The sequence below is a fragment of the Caretta caretta genome, chromosome 8 (genome assembly GCF_965140235.1).
Source record: "Caretta caretta isolate rCarCar2 chromosome 8, rCarCar1.hap1, whole genome shotgun sequence".
NCBI classification, from domain to species: Eukaryota; Metazoa; Chordata; order Testudines; family Cheloniidae; genus Caretta; species Caretta caretta.
The window spans coordinates 1,946,730-1,963,027 of record NC_134213.1 but is presented as its reverse complement, the minus strand read 5'-3'; the positions used below and the strand labels follow the sequence as shown (position 1 = coordinate 1,963,027).

The 16,298-nt window shown below is 47.4% G+C and overlaps 1 long non-coding RNA gene across 3 annotated transcripts in view; it reads left to right on the top strand.

Moving 5' to 3' along the window:
* Nucleotides 1-9,939, top strand: part of LOC125641542 (uncharacterized) — a 92,744-nt gene extending 82,805 nt beyond the window's left edge. For all 3 annotated transcript variants that reach the window (XR_012669543.1, XR_012669544.1, XR_007358081.2), the window contains exons 2-3: nucleotides 6,509-8,100; nucleotides 8,708-9,939. This is a non-coding gene — a long non-coding RNA (uncharacterized LOC125641542). The remainder of the gene's footprint in view (nucleotides 1-6,508; nucleotides 8,101-8,707) is intronic.
* Nucleotides 9,940-16,298: the final 6,359 nt, after the last annotated feature.

The window sequence follows — 16,298 nt, the reverse complement described above, 5'->3', positions numbered from 1 at the left end:
TGGGGGCAGGTCTCCAGCCTGTGTTCGACAGGAGGTCAGACAAGATGATCACAATGGTCCCTTCTGGCCTTGGAATCTATATTTTTAGGACATGTGTGAATAAATAATTCAACAGATTAAAAAAATGAGGAGGAAAGAAAGCAACAAAGCAAGTAACAGCCCCATCATCTTTCACCAGGTAGAATGCGAGGCAAGTGAATGGCTGCAATTAGGCTGCCAGGCCATCCAAAAATAGACTGAAAATACAGGGTTTGTTTAGAGTTTTATTGACAACAGCCTGACTTAACCAAAGTAAAACACATCTGACCATTTCCCCCACAGCCCAAAGGAAAATCAATGACACTGACAGTTCTGGTTTCTTTTCCTTTAATCCCATTTCAGTGACAAAGACTTGGCAATGGGGAAGTCTGTGTTCCACGGATCCCCAGGGTGTGCACTGCTGGGTTGTCATTGCAGTGCGTGTCATGCTTGTGAAAGGTGCTACGCAACAGAAGGAGGGGGTCTGTTTATCCAGAGAACAGGTGTAGCAGAAGCAACAACAGTGGCGGAAGCTCCCCATTATCTCCCTGCCAACCCACAGAGACCTCATCTCGGCACCCCCAGCTCAGTTGTTCACTCCAAGACTCAAAGCTACTGTGATCCTGAGACTTCTCTAAAGGGAACCCGACCTAGACTACAAACCATGTCCACAGAAGAGCACTGCACAGCTGAAAGTTACCAATAATGTCTGGCCTCCAGTGATTTGGACTGGATTTGAACCAGGTTCTCAGACATGAAAGGTCCAGTAGTCCATTGCCAGTTCCCCAAGCCCCCAACTGGGTGGTTTGGGACTATTTTTTCAGGCATTTGGCTGATGTTTGTTAGATTTAGCCTGAGATGATCGAAGCCCTGGAAGCAAATCGAAACTCAACTCTTCTCTAGAAAATCCATCAGAAAACAAACTGAGGGCCAGTTTGTTTTGGTAAATTTGTTTCTAGATGATTGGATTTAAAGAGTCAATGGGAAAGCTGACATTAAATTCCTTGGCCACCTATAGATCTTTGGGCTCCCTGCAATATGCCTGCCTAGCAGTTAACAGTTTGTCTGGCACTGAAGAACTCTTTTGCCAGGAAAACTCCAGCAAATCTCCAGATGGCTTTTAAAACCCACTGGGCCCGTCAACATGCACCTCTTCCAGCTAGCATGGAGGGTTTTTTTAACCAGATAAAGAATAAAACTATGCTTTGTTATCAGGAAAGATAAATCCCTGGCAGTATAATCAATGCCCACCAGCCCCTCTCACAGTCTTTGCATGGTCTAGTGCATGGGTTACCCCCTCAGAGGAGTCACAGACAGATTTCAGGGGGGTTGTGACCACCCTGCAGCTAGATGGGAGAAGATCCCCAAGTTTCTTCTCTTGTAGCATGGGGTCAGAGTATGGGAAAAATGGAGAACCCTGGTCTAGTGCTTAACACCAAGGGCTGTGAGTGTCCTAGGTTCTTCTTGCAGCTGAGCTACGGCTGCGACCCTGCAATCAAATCACCAGGAGCAGCCTGGCACTTCCAGTGATTCCTGTTGAGTTCAGCAGAGCTCCACATGGCCGTAAGGATCTGACCGTGTGGAGTTGCCTGCAGGGTCAAGACCTTCCTCTGCAACCATCTTGTTCTCCAGGAGATGCAATCTCACCACCCAGCCAGGAAAGCCAGCTGGGGAGAGGCTGGAATTTCCCTACACACCCTGGGCCACTATCCTGGAAACAAGTTGCCTATCACCGGCAGCCTGGCTAATGATTGCCACCCGTCCACTCCCCATTTCTGGCTGGGTTTATTGAAAAGACTATGGCAAAACAACTGTGCAGATCTCTCAGACTTCCCTGGCCCTTGTCAGTCTGGGTTGAGGACTGGGAGCGGCACTGGTTGGTGATCTGCTCCTGGGGACAACTGGAGATCAGGTCCCCAGATGACGTTATTAGCTCTGTCAGTTGTTTCCCACGTTGCTGACCACGAGGTGTTCTCATCTTGCCTTGATGTTGGCAGGGATATGGGGGGCACTGCTGATGCTTCATTCCTTTCTCCCTGCTGCTGATGCTGGGCTGGTAAGGTCACAGAGCTGTGAGGCACATGGAGAGAGCTGACCGGTGGTGCTCTATTCCTTGGAGCAGATAGTGACAGATAAATATCCCTTTCATGGCATGCACAATACAGTGTGAAGTCAGCAAACCCCAGGAGAAGAATATGCTTTGATCATGTGCAGCTGCCGGCAGGGCATTCCCCATGGCCATATTTGACACTTGTCTTTGATGCATCTGCCAGCTGCAAGTAAGTCCCATCGGTAAACAGACCCCTCATTTCATACTGGATGCCCATGCAGCGTGTGCTTTGCTGTGGAAACAGATAAAAGCTTCCCCGAAGTGGGCAGTTAGCCATGCTTTGGTAATAGACCAGCCAGCTCCCTACTACTTGCTTTGGTGTCTTTGGGTTTTTTTAAAATCTCGATTACTGGTGTTTCATGGCCATGTTCCATACCCGTCGCTATTTCTCTCCAAATGTCTCATCAATTACTACTAATGAGTTGGAGCTCCCAGCTTTTTGGCATTGCAATATTGGCAGAAATTCCTCCTGAAAGGTTGTTTAAAATGATAATTGTGTTGTGGAAGTTTGAGGTGTGACACCAACAGCATCTGCCATCTAACCGTTATTAGACACAGTGGAACCCTATGTAGGCTTGGAGCCGATACACAGAGCAGAATCTTTAGGTGTCCAGTTTAACAGCAAGTCTATGAATCGCACAGCATTGTGTTCCAGTTGAATACTGCCTGCAGATGTGGTCACCTCACCTCAAAAAAGATATATTGGAATTGGAAAAGATTCAAAAAAAGGGCAACAAAAATGATTAGGGGTTTGGAATGGCTTCCGTATGAGGAGAGATTAAAAAAACTTGGACTTTACAGCTTGGAAAAGAGACGACTGAGAGGGGATATGATAGAGGTCTATAAAATCATGAGTGATGTGGAGAAAGTGAATAAGGACGTGTTATTTACTCCTCATAAAATTTCACCAAATGAAATGAATAGGCAGCAGGTTTAAAACAAACCAAAGGAAGTATTTCTTCACACAAAGCACAGTCAACCTGTGGAACTCTTTGCCAGAGGATGTTGTGAAGGCCTAGACTGTAACAGGGTTCAAAAAAGAACTAGATTAAATTCATGAGGATAGGTCCATCAATGGCTATTAGCCAGGATGGGCAGGGATGGTGTCCCTAGCCTGTTTGCCAGAAGCTGGGAACGGGTGATAGGGGATGGATCACTTGATGATTCCCTGTTCTGTTCATTCCCTCTGGGGCACCTGGCATTGGCCACTGTCAGAAGACAGGATTCTGGGCTAGATGGGCCATTGGTCTGACCCAGTGTGGCCATTCTTAGGTTCTACTGCAGCTGGTCAGACAGTCTTGACAGGCTCCAGGTAATGCAGACACCACTTCGGATACCATGACCTGCTGAAAGCAACGGTGAAAATAAAAGATTTGAGTGTGTTGGAATGTGATAGCAGTTGGGTAGGAGAGGGCCCAAAGGGTTTTAAATATGATTATGTGCGCGCACGGGCTCAAACTCATCCAGCCAGTTTCCCCTGATTGGTTTAGGTCTCTATCTTCTGCGTCCAGATGCCAAGCTATTCCAAGCATCACACAAAACACCAGAGGCATCATCATACTGATTTTAGAAAGTTTCCCATTTTGACTGGGTTTGGGCATAAATTCTGTAATGTGAGCAATAATGAAACCAGAAGTTAAGCAAGCCTGCAGTCTAGAACACCTCTGGGCTTGTGATTTCACAAGCTTGAGCCAGTTTTTACTTGGATGAGAGTTCCCCAGGAATTACCCAGGCCCCACAGAAAGTAGTTTTGGAGGCATGCTGAATGGTATTCTTAAACAGAGGTACAAAATATTTGTGCTGAAATGCAAAACTGCTTGAGATCCAAAGGGGTATTTTTTTGCAATTATTAATAAATTTGAAAATGGGCCAATTTCAAAGAAAATGTTCCCAAAGTAGGTGCAAGCTTCCAAGCACCAAAGGGACATTTTCACAGTGATGCCATGGCAAGCTGTGAGCAAAACATCCTCATTTGTGAGCATGAAGCTATGAAAAGGTGCTTATTCGGGGAAAAAAGGTGGCAAAACCAAGCAAAAATGTTATATTTGTAATGAAAAAAATAGAATTTCATTTAAATTTTAGGGGGAAATGGGGTCATGGAACTGCAAAAATGCATGTGAAATTCCATGAAACAAATATTGTGTAATATGCAGATCTCTTTAGGATTGTGGACTTAGTGAGTCCTTTTGCCAAGGAAGAGTAACACCGTGTTGATTCAAAGTATCTGTCGCCACATTTCTGTTGCATGTTGGGTTGATCGATGGGCTCCACTAGAACTGGCGAAAGTTTTCCAGTGGGATTTTTCTGCTGAAAAATACCATTCCGTCAAAATCAAATCTTTCGGCAGGAAAGTGTCAATTTCAATGAAATTGAAAAAAATGAAGCAAAGCATTGTGATGATGTTGAAATGCTCTGTCTCGTTTTCATTTTGAAACGACTTTTCATTTCAAAATTTATTTTATATTCTATTCCAACTTAGAATAGAGTATAAAACCTTTAAAAGTCAAAAGTAAAACAAAGCATTTTGATTGACCCAAAATGATTTTCCCCCCAACATTTGCCTTTGGGGGACATTTCAGAATTTGTTTTCATTCCAAATTGGAACATGTCAAATTCTGAAATCACGGAATTGCTCATGAAATAAAAACTCCAGTTTCTGCCCAGATTTAGGCTCCACACTGCCAGCAAACAAAGGGATGTTCCTCTAAATCTCAATGGACCAGCACATTGTGGCATTGCACCCCGTATTCTTCATAGTGATATTATTATGATATACCTATGGCAAAATTATGATGTGTTTTATGCAAGATGGGTCATGTGAGGTGTCATTGGACAGGTTCTGACTTATTGAATACGATTATCCTATTTGTATGCATGGATCATTTTTGTATCTGAAGTTAGGAATATTGCCTATGTATCTGTATTACAAACATGTTTACACCTGGATAACGCCCCCTAGACAAGATGCTTTCATTCTGAAAAGCTGAGTGGGGAAGGGCCATTAGAGAAAACAATAGGCCTTAGAAGAAGCTTATTTCCCACCTGGGGTGCCTTCCTGACGACACTACAGACAGCCTCCCAGTAATGGCTGCTGTGACACTAGAGGGACATATGACCAGGTCACCTGGCGCTGGACTCCATCTTGCGATATCAGTATTTTTCCACTGACTGGGCATGGGAGCCAAGCTTTGAAACAAAGGGTTCCCGCCCAGGGGTGCCAATGGTGGCTGGGGGGCAGAGGGGCAGGAGTGTCGTTCCCCCACTCCCCCGAGTTTCACACAGGTGGTGTGCGAGCTCCCAGATGGACCTCTTAACTACAGCCCAGCCTTAGTGCGAAATGTAAATGCTGCAGGGGAGGGGTGGCCCTGGGACAGGGAGTCCGGATTTTGTTTACAAACAGAGGCAGGGTGATTAAGATAAGAAAGGGCTGGTGATTAAATTAAGGATCTGGAAGTTTAGCCTTTAAAAGAGAAATCCCTCTGTGGAGGGAGGCGGGGTTGTTTTAGAGAGAACACAGAGGAATCAGAAGAAGAACAGCCAAGCCCTCTGAGCCAAGGTTACGCTCAGAAAAAGGGGAGATTTGGGGGCAAGGTGAAAAGAAGGGGCCAAAACCAAGGGAAGAGATAGCAGCGTATATAGACGTTCCCACTCTACCTGTGGTACTTGCATGGTCCCATCACCGTAATATCTGAGCTCCTCACAAGGTCTAACTTATTTCTCCTCCCAGCCCCTTGGTGCAGTACAGCAGGGCTGAGATCTCCATTGTACAGGTGGGGCACTGAGGCACAGACTAAAGGCCAGATTTTCAATGTATTTGCCACCTAGTGGGATTTTCAGAAGTGCCTAGAAGGTTCGGTGTTTGTAATTCCCACTACATACCTAGCTGCATTTTTGGGTGCCTGAAAACCTTTGAAACTCTGTCCCTAAGGCACCAGCCTGAGGTCAGACAGCAAGTCCATAGGGAGGGAGCAGAATCCAGGTCTCTCAGGGCTACCTCCCTATCTAGCAGACCAGCCACTCTCTCTGCTGCATGCTTCAAAAAAAAGAGGATAGATGGGAGGAAAAGCAAAGCGGCCAGTTCTCTGAGACTCCAGCAAACGGTGACAGGAGGTCGGGATGGAGGTCATGGTTGACAGCATGAAAAGCAGCATAGAGATCAGGAAGGCTGGAGGATGAGAGTCAGATGAGAGGCAATCACTTAACTCCCAAGCGGTGGCAGGTTCTGCCCCATGCTGGGTTGTAGAGCAATGGCTGCTGGGCAATTTTACATTTTAACTGAAAACCATTGTGTTTGGTCGTTTTTTGTTCTGAGTTTGAGAAAAGGAAGGAATGAGAAAGTGTCAAATAAGTATCCAATGTGTTTGTGTCTCAAATTTGTAGGGTTTCAGCTGTATCCAGGCCAATTCCAGAACAAAGAACAGAAACTGCATCCACAGAGTCCATAAAGTCGGCTATTATTGTCATGATTTGTATTATTCACTGGCCATCATCTGTGTGCTCAGCACTGTTCAGAATATGCCAGAAGATGTAGTCCCTGAGCCAATGTGTATAAAATGTGTAGCCCTGGATAAGATGGCTCAGACATGTAAGTATGAAGTGTAGAGTTATTCAGCACACGTTAATATTGGTGAGTGGAGGCTCTGATGGCAATCGAAGTTTTACTGGATTAAGGACTAGAAGATTTGACCCTCCAACTTTCTTTCAAGAGGAAGAGCTGCCCAGAGCTTCTGTGCCTGTTTGTTTGCCTTTCCTGCCTGCAGTGGCCCTGAGATACCTCAGAAGTCTCAGCTTTTTCTCAACTTTAAAATATAGAATTTTCTTGGTGTTTGGTTTTAAATATTCTCCTGTGAGAGCTGCAACTCCAGTCGCTGTCATGTTGTGCTTAAGAGCCTTCTGGAAAGTCACGAGCCTTTCAACAGAAGGGAAAGCCGTGTTACCAACTCTCATGATTTTGTCATGAGTCTCATGATAATTATGTTCCTTAAAGCCCCAGCTCCTGGAGTCAAGTGATCTGTGATGATTTCAACCTTCATTCTTAAAGAGAAATGAAGTTTCTAGCCCTCCTGACTGTGGAGAAAGCATCAAAATGTGACTCCAGGGCACCCAAAAGGCTCAAACAGCAGAAGGCAAATAAAAAGATCCCCAAATCTATTATTTTTACATAATCTCATGATTTTTGGTGAGCCTGACTCATTGATTTTTGAACATTTGGGGTTGGCGACCCTGTGAAAGTCACCTTCACGCCTGTTTAAGGCCAGTTTCTAGTCTGTTATTTGTAGTGGGGTAACACCCCTAGAGCCCCAGGCAGGTGCAGTTTAAACTCACTGGGCCTTGTTGCCCTAGTAGGATGTTTCCAACATTAAATGATCTAGTCCAAGCTTGAGGAACTGCAAAAAAGTGATAGAAAGTTCTCTAGATTTTTCTACAGTTGTTTCAGTTGCTGTATTCCAGAGTTAGTAACAAAGAATATACATTACAATTTGAAGCCAAACCAGTGTCCCTTAAGTGACTTGACATAAGATGTGAAGATGTTAGTATTAGAGCTGAGTGGGTCTAATATTTATTTAATCTTCTTTTTTTATATAGGAATTAGATACAGTGCCCTATCAGCTAATTTATAATTTATTTGCAAAAAAAACCTGGAGTTTTCAGGTGCCTAAGTAGCCCCTGGAATCACGGTTAAAGTTGTCCCCCTTTCGCCCCCTCCCCCCAAATCTGAAATGGCGCCCCTGTTCCCGCCATATGCAAAAGCTGTATAAGGTAGGGGAGTGATATCATTCTAGGTTCTGCACTGACTGCCCACCCAAGGATACTCCTGGAAACACCTGAGGAACAAAGTCTTAACTGGGGGAAGTGCTGGACCCAGGCTAAAGGGATTTTTAGCCTGTGAATGGAACACCTGGGATTCTAAGCTGTAAGCAAGTGCAGCTTTCCCCTTAAGAATCTGCAGCCCGCTTGTATCATCACTTAGGGTGAGGATCTGCTATTCATATCCTATCTGTTTAGAATATTAAGCTTAGTTTGCATTTTTATTTATTTGCTAGGTAATCTGCTTGATCTGTTTGCTATCCCTTATAATCACTTAAAATCTATGTTTTGTAGTTAATAAACTTGTTTTTGCTTTGTCTAAAACCAGTGTGTGGGAGCCATAACTCAGGGCAGAAAGCGGTTGTGTATTCCTCTCCACATTGAGGGAGGGAGTGAATGTTATGAGCTTATGCTGTACAGTTCCCTGTGCCACACTAGACAGTATAATTTGTGTTTACACTCCAGAGGGGGTGCATGCTTGAGTAGCTGGGAAGTTCCCTAGCTGGAGCCTTCCCATGCAGGGCTGATCACAGCATCTGCATGTAACTACAGCTGGGTGTATCCCTGTCTGTATGGGTGCTGGTGAACATGCAGGCTGGAGCCTGGAGAGAGCTTGTCACAGCAATACAGTGTAAAGGGAGCCCAGGCTGGTGGGTCGGGGGGCTGAGTGGTACCCCAGTTCCAGGTGGCATCCCGGGGGGAACCCGTCACACCCATCTCAGCCCACTCCCTCCTTTTGAATAACAATTGTTATTATTTATATTACCATAGCACCTAAGGCAAGATGGTTACAGACAGGCAGAGGAATACAAGGAAACAAGACAATATTTGGTCAGCGTCATCGACTGTGCTCTCATCACACCTAGCAGCCTGAGTATTGCCAAGTTTTTTATGGGCATCGTGGCAAAGGAGAGTTTTGAGGAGGGGTTTGAAGGCGGACAACTGTTTACACTGTGGAACCCATGTAATTATATAAAGCTATTTTACCTGTGCTCAGTATTTAGTGCTTCATGAAAACTGAAAGGTGATCATCTTAAATCCATTTCTGCAACCCTTATTCACAGGGATAATTCCAGAAGGCTAGCAACACTGGTCTTGTTCACATTTCAAGAGGACTAGAGCAAATATTAGCTTGGAAGCAAACTAAATAACGCAATCAGACATCAAAGCCTTAGCACCTTAGACTGGTGACACATTGTAAACCTCCCAAGCTCTTGGGAAAGACAGAATATCCAAGGTTACCTGGACTGGAGAGGTGGGTGTGATGCTGGCAGACCAGGTGCCAGCTCATGCCAATTTCCCATGTCTCAAATGAAGACTGACAAATACACAGAGGGAATCAGGCTGGCTCACCTGTGTGTTAGTGTTGTTAAAATAGGTATTAGGATTGTAAGAATGTGTTTAGTGTTTACACTTTACTGAATGCCTCTGAGTTTCCTTAATCTCATTTTTAACAGCTGTGTCCCATATTGTAAGGTAACATTTCAGCATTTGTGTTGTGAGCCTCTGCGATTGTGTAAATCACCGACAGGAGAAAGACAGCTGGTCTTCAACAGAAGATGTTAAGTCCTGACCAACAGGAAAGGTCCATCAACACCAGATGTACTACTGTGGGACGATAAAGAGGACAAAAGACATTTGTTGTTTTGCCCTTCCCCCTGTGAAGAGGAGTCGTGCAAGTGGATTCCTCCCAACAGCTGAATTTGCAGCTCAGAGCACCTGGGGGGAAGAGACTAGAAACCCCTAACAAAAAGGAACTGTGACTTTATGCTGCTTGAACGATGGAGGGCAAGGTTTACTAGGCATAAGCAAGAGGTCCCCAGCTGTTAAACCTGGGTTAGCCCTAAAAGACATATAGAGTTTGTTTATTACAGAAGTTCATGTTACCTTTTGAAATTTAAGATTGTAACTCATTTGTGTATCTATGTTCACCTGCTTTAACCCTGTAAATAACTCTCTTGTTCCTTGTCCTATTTAATACATCTTTATATAGTTTATTATAAGGTTGGCTACAAACATCCTTGGTGTGAGTTCTGTGGTTTGACTGACCTGGGGTAAGTGACTGATCCTTTGGGGCTAGGCTTAACCTGAATATCGCTGTGATTCTTGGTGTAAGGGACCATCTATCACAAAGACAGGCTCAGCCAGACAGCAAGACCGATCGGAGCACCCCAGGGGACAGGCCGTGACTCCATGTGAAGGCTGTAGTAGTGCCTGAGGGGTTTACACTTGATACTCAGGAAGGAAATCTAAGCGTAGAACTCACAACCAATTTGGAATCTGTGCCCTAGTTCCTAACAGTCTGCCCTAAGGTTGGTCCTCATGCTCATGAGTCTGCAGGGAGCCTGAGCGTGGGAAGAAGGCGGTTGTGACGTGCAGATCACTTGAGATGTATCAGGCAAAGGAGGTTGCACATTTCAGAAACACTGAATTACCAGAATTACATAAAATGGAGGATCAGCTCAGGCACTGAATTGCACAGAGGTGCACAGAGCCCTAGAGAAATGGAACCATTTCTTGATTACTATGATGCGTAATATTTAGTAATGAACCCGCCCCATAAGCTGCAGTACCCCACCTCTTTAGCAGCCCAAGTCACCGGGGGCACATCACCCCGGTGTTCTGCTCGCTGCACAGGCTCCGCACCGTAGGGAGTCCAGCTCAAGGCTTGTTCCAGTTTTCAAAGCCTTTTGTGGGAATGGTGGGAGCTGCCTGTGAAACACCTTCCCCTCCAAGATCCCGATCTCCATCAGCTCCATTCCAGTGGGACAATGAAACTACTGCCGAGCAATGGGGGAGAGTCGTCAGAGCAGGAGGCAGAACTTTTAGAGGAGCTGAGCATAGACTGTGTAACTCCCTGCCACAAGAAAGAAGAATGATGATTATTTTGATAGCACATTACAGAGTGGACAGACAGACAAGCACGTGCCCTAGTGAGCTTACAGTCACCTTCGGGACATGATGGATTAGATGGGGTAACACACTTTAGGGAGGGAAAGGTGAGGAAGGCTATGAGGGTTACAGCAGTAAGCTTGGTTACTCAGTTTAGTCATGTAAACATGTTAATAATTCAGTTAAAACATATGATTCCTTTCCTAGGAGCATCGCCAAGGCTGTATGGTCAGATTTGGAATATTAGTGGTGAAAGCCAATTTTACATCACCCAGCAACGTGGTCCTGAATGAGCACCACACTAGCTTCCTGTGAACAAACTTGGCTAGAAGACCTAGAAACAGAGAAGCCAAAAACAGAACCTGCTGGGGACTGTTAATATCTATGACTTTGACCTTCCTGATAGCATACGCACAGGTTACAGAACCGACGCACGCAGATTACTGAAAGCCCTGTGCGCTTTCCCGCTCGGTGTTTGCTTTGGAAAAGTCCTTTCTCTTAATGTCTTGACTATTGTTTTCCAACTATATTCAGTTCCATTGAACTCTGTGCAAGGACCTTCAGGTCCATGAACATTCATATTGCTATCTAGGGCAAACAAATCAATGGAAGCCAGAGCTTTGATTGTTTGGGGTGAAATGCAAAGATGAAGAGGGGCTTTAGCTTCCATAGGCTGGTGGATTCTGGGCCGTCTCTTTTGTTTTACAGACGGCCATGCAGAACCAGGGCCCCCAGCTCCTGCTGCCACGTGAGCGTAAAAAGCTCAGCTTTCATTTTTTTAAAGTAAGTTTCTAGCCTTGCTGGTTGCAGAGAAAAACTTGAAAATGTGAACCCCAAAGGCTCCAGGCCCAGCCATCTCCTGATTTCTAAGCCACTCATGTGATATTTTGGGGCCTTGCTGGTTGCAGAGAAAAACTTGAAAATGTGAACCCCAAAGGCTCCAGGCCCAGCCATCTCCTGATTTCTAAGCCACTCACGTGATATTTTGGGGCCTGACTCATGTGTTTTGAACCTTTTAGTTTTACAACAGTGGGGAGGACAGAAGGATCCGGCAAGGTGCAGGTGTTAACACCCCCAGTGCTAGGAAACACACAATTACATCTTTAACAATCAGAAACAAGCCAACATCTGAATGCCGCTTTCCGTCATGCGAAACCCTTTCAGTGTTCGCCCTAGCACTGGGCGAACCACTCCTGGTGAACAAGTTATGAGATGAATTTCACCCTTCGCCCCCGTACACTCTTGGATCTTAACAAATTGGTTTGTTATTTGCAATTATTTCAATTTCAAGGGAATTTTTCAAGTCAACCGATGTTGGCCCCCAGGCCTGGTGGGTTACGCTCCAGCAGGAAGTTTAGATTTGCCCCACGTTGGGCAGGACACTGCACTTCCTGCTGACTCTCACAGTCTATTTAACCCTTGGAGACAAGAACCACTTGCAGAGACTGAGAATGCAGCCAAGCCAGATACAGCAGCCTCAGGTCTGTGCTAAATTATTATCTTCTTGCAAGTTCTCTAAATAAGTTCCCCCTCTAACCTGCCTTGATCTTTCCTGAGCTATCACAGGCCTGCTCCTCACCTGGGAGTGCTGTTCCCTGGCCGGGCAAGAGGCTGTTTGCAAGGAAAACGCCCCTCTCTGCTCAAGACACTACAAGGAGCTGCACAAAACAAACCAGGAATCTTCCAGAGGCGACCTACGTCTCCAAGTATGGCGGGTGTCTGCTGAGCTGCTGGTGTCATCTGCTCTCTCACAGACACTTGGAGGAAGGTGGGCTCCCAGCAATCCACCTCTACCCAGAAGACACCTTTCCTGCTTCTTGCTTTGGGTCTGATCATTGGACCCTTCTAAACAAATAACGTGAATCTCTGGTTCTGAACATAACCCTTCCGGCCGCACCCTGCCCGTCTTTCTTTGAACGGCATGGAAGTGACGCTTGGGGAACTCCACACAGCATGCGAGTTCCATTCCAGAACCCATTATTCGGGTTGTGTATTTTGATTTACATTTATTTACTTTGTCTGTGTGAGGATGGGAGGTGAAGAGGCTCTTTGAATATTTTCTAGCTTCTTAGCGGGAGGCTGAGCTGCTCTCTGTGGCACTAGATGCATTATGAGGCCGGCACTCAAAGGCTTAGAGGAGAGACAAGTCTGACTCAGCACCCCCGAGTCAAATACACAGAAGCTTCGATCCCAGTCTGCATCTCAGCTTTGCAAGTGGCCCCGTCTTCAGAATGGGCTGCACCAGAAACCTGCCGACCTTCCCATCAGGATTCGGACCCAAACTGCCGCTCAGAAGTGGAAGCCTGTGGCCCCAGAGGCTGCACTGGAGACTTCAGCCCGTCCTCCTCTGGGGCAAAGGCTGGAGAACTGCCATTGGGTCGCCCTGGTCACCGAACAATTATTTCTAAAACTCTATTCTCCCATTTCAAGCCCCCTTCTCCAAGCATGTCTTGCATTGGCCCAGGGCCACGTCTCCAGTGCTGGGTTGGGTGGGCCTTTCTTTCCATGGGTTGGTAATTCCCAGAATGCCAGGGGGCAGGGCAGAGGGGACCTAGCAGCAGTGGCAAACAGTTGCTTAAAGTTTTGTTTTCATTGCATCCTTGTACTGCCCCTCCAACCAGGCCTGTTCCCAGCCCTGTTCCCTGTGCAGAACACCCTGGGGGAGAGGGAAATCTGCTCCCTGTGCTCTCATCAGCCGGATCCAGCAAATGCAACTCTGCAGCTGGACTCTCGACAATCTCCCAAAGCCTCATTAATCCCCAGTTTCCCCTTCCCAAACGCAAACAGGAAATAGCAGTAACAAAGGGCCTGGGATGGGGGGAGGGGAGAACACCAGCTGCAGCCCAGTTACCTCCGTTCCCGAGCTCTTCGTGGTGCTTGCCATTGCCAGCCCTGCGCTGGCTGAGCAGGCCCGCCGGGTGTATCCTGCCTCGCGGAAAGCTCCAGCCTCGCTGTAGCCCAAGGAAGGGGAATGACAGTACAGCGCGAGCTCATTAAATTAGCAATCTCCTTGTTGGTTCTGCACCTCTCAGCGGACCTCTCTGCTGGGCATGGGGGGTCTCTCTCATGGGGGGGTCTCTCTCTCCCCCCCCTCATGGGGGGTCCTGGACTGGAAGATCCCAGTTCTGAGCCGGGCCTCTCAAAGGGCTGGTGGGACAGCTGGCTTTATGCCAGCTTTGCACTTCCAGGATTCTGGGCCTGCCAGGGTCAATCTGGCTCCTGGCATTGACTTTCCCCCACAGGTTCCTCTTACTTGTGGCTGGGTCACCACGGGCCATACAGCAGCCCAGAATTAGTTACCACCTGGCCGGGATTTGACCAGCCTGGCTGGGTTTTTTATGCATTTGCCAGTTGCCAGAAAAATAATTTAATCTGCCGTTTTTGTTTTTTTTTGTCATGGGTCTAAATATTTGCGTTCTGATCCCAATACACTGGGCTAGCGACTGGTAAAAGTTTCTGTGTCCAGCTAAAGATGCAGCAGCGTTCCCGCTTCAGCAGGGTTAGTGATAACCGATCGAACCTGTCGAAAGCGCAGCAGCTGGCTGCCCGCCAACAGGTACGTTCACCGCACCGCGTGAGTCACACAAGAGTGAGGAGACGCACACAAGAACATAACAGCAGCCAGGCTGGGTCAGGCCAAAGGTCCGTCCAGCCCAGTGTCCTGTCTGCCGACAGTGGCCAACGCCAGGTGCCCCAGAGAGAATGAACCTAACAGGTAATGATCGAGTGATCTCTCTCCTGCCATCCATCTCCACCCTCTGACATACAGAGGCTAGGGACACCATTCCTTCCCCCTCCTGGCTAATAGCCATTAATGGACTTAACCTCCGTGAATTTATGCAGTTCTCTTTTAAACCCTGTTATAGTCGTAGCCTTCACAACCTCCTCAGGCAAGAAGTTCCACAGGTTGACTATGCACTGAGTGAAGAAGAACTTCCTTTGATTTGTTTTAAACCTGCTGCCCATTGATTTCATTTGGTGGCCCCTAGTTCTTATATTATGGGAACAAGTAAATAACTTTTCCTTATTCACTTTCTCCACACCACTCATGATTTTATAGACCTCTATCATATCCCCTTTTAGTTTCCTCTTTTCCAAGCTGCAAAGTCCTAGCCTCTTTAATCTCTCCTCATATGGGACCCATTCCAAACCCCTAATCATTTTAGTTGCCCTTTTCTGAACCTTTTCTAATGCCAGTATATCTATTTTGAGATAAGGGGACCACATCTGTATGTGCGATGGTACCAGTCTGATCTATCTGTGTTCTCTCTTTAGACACTCTATGTGACTGTTGGGGAGTTGCCTTGTGGTTGGGGTTGCAATGGGCTTTCTTGGAGTGGGGGTGCCGGTTCTTTTGCGTTTCAAAGGTGGTAATAACCCTGCCCAGAACAGCAGGGGTGCAGTGCACTCTGGCCCCAACCTCTGCCTCCCTGGCTATTCCCCTTCTGCCCCAGGGACCATCACACCGCAGATGGGGCGAGGGGAGAGTGCAGGGCTATTCTGCCAGCCCCGCCATCAAGGGGATTTGTGGGTGGGGAGATCTGGCTGGTTTTCAGTCACAGGAGCAGCCTGGAGGGCTGGAAGGCAGCCCACAGTAGGGACCAGACTGTTGATGAAATATCCTAAAATGTGAAGAAACCTTCCACGCATGCTCACCCACTTCCTGTGGCTGATTCTCACACCATGCAATACTTCCCTCTGGAGGAAGGCAGACAGGACAGGATCTGCTCTGCCTCCAGGGTCAGGTCCACGTCTTCTGTCTCCAGGCTGGGACTCCTTGCAGGTAGCCCGGCGTGGAGTGTGCTGGCACACGCCTTCCTCCACCGCCTCCGAGGCAACTGGCAGCTCTTTTACCTCCATCCCAGGGGTCTTCCGCGAGACCTCTCCGAGCTGCCAGTCTTCCACCAGGACCTTCTCCAGACCCGGAAGCTGGGCTCAGCGACCAGCTCCATAGCGGCCACCAGGGGGGAGGACCTCCTCATGGAGCCCCTGCTACACTATCCCCAGCTCCGTGTGCCGGAGGTTGGTCCTGGCATGTAACACCAGGATTGGAGACCTCCTGGACTGGGTGGATCCCCTGGTGCTCCGCCAGTGCATGGGGCTCTCCACCCCTTGTGTCCCTGGTACATATCCCAGGAGGCAAGGGCAGCCTTACTGCCCACCTCTTGGGCCTTCCTCAAGCAGATCCTGTAGGACCTCACCCTCGGGCCCCTTCCCTGTGAGCCCCTTCCCCCCACCAGCCACCCCCTCCGCACTACCCAAGCCAGCTGTGCATCCTGCAGCTGATCCATCTCTGAACCGTGGCAAGGAAACAGCTGTACACGCTCGTTCTCCATATTCATCACTTCCTCACCCTTGTGTCCCGCCCTGACACCAAGTGGCGGGTGAGGAGCACCGGTGAGCCAGTTTGTATTAGTTGCCAGCTCCTTCCAGCACCTATACCAGGAATAGGAAACGACAGGGAGATGCC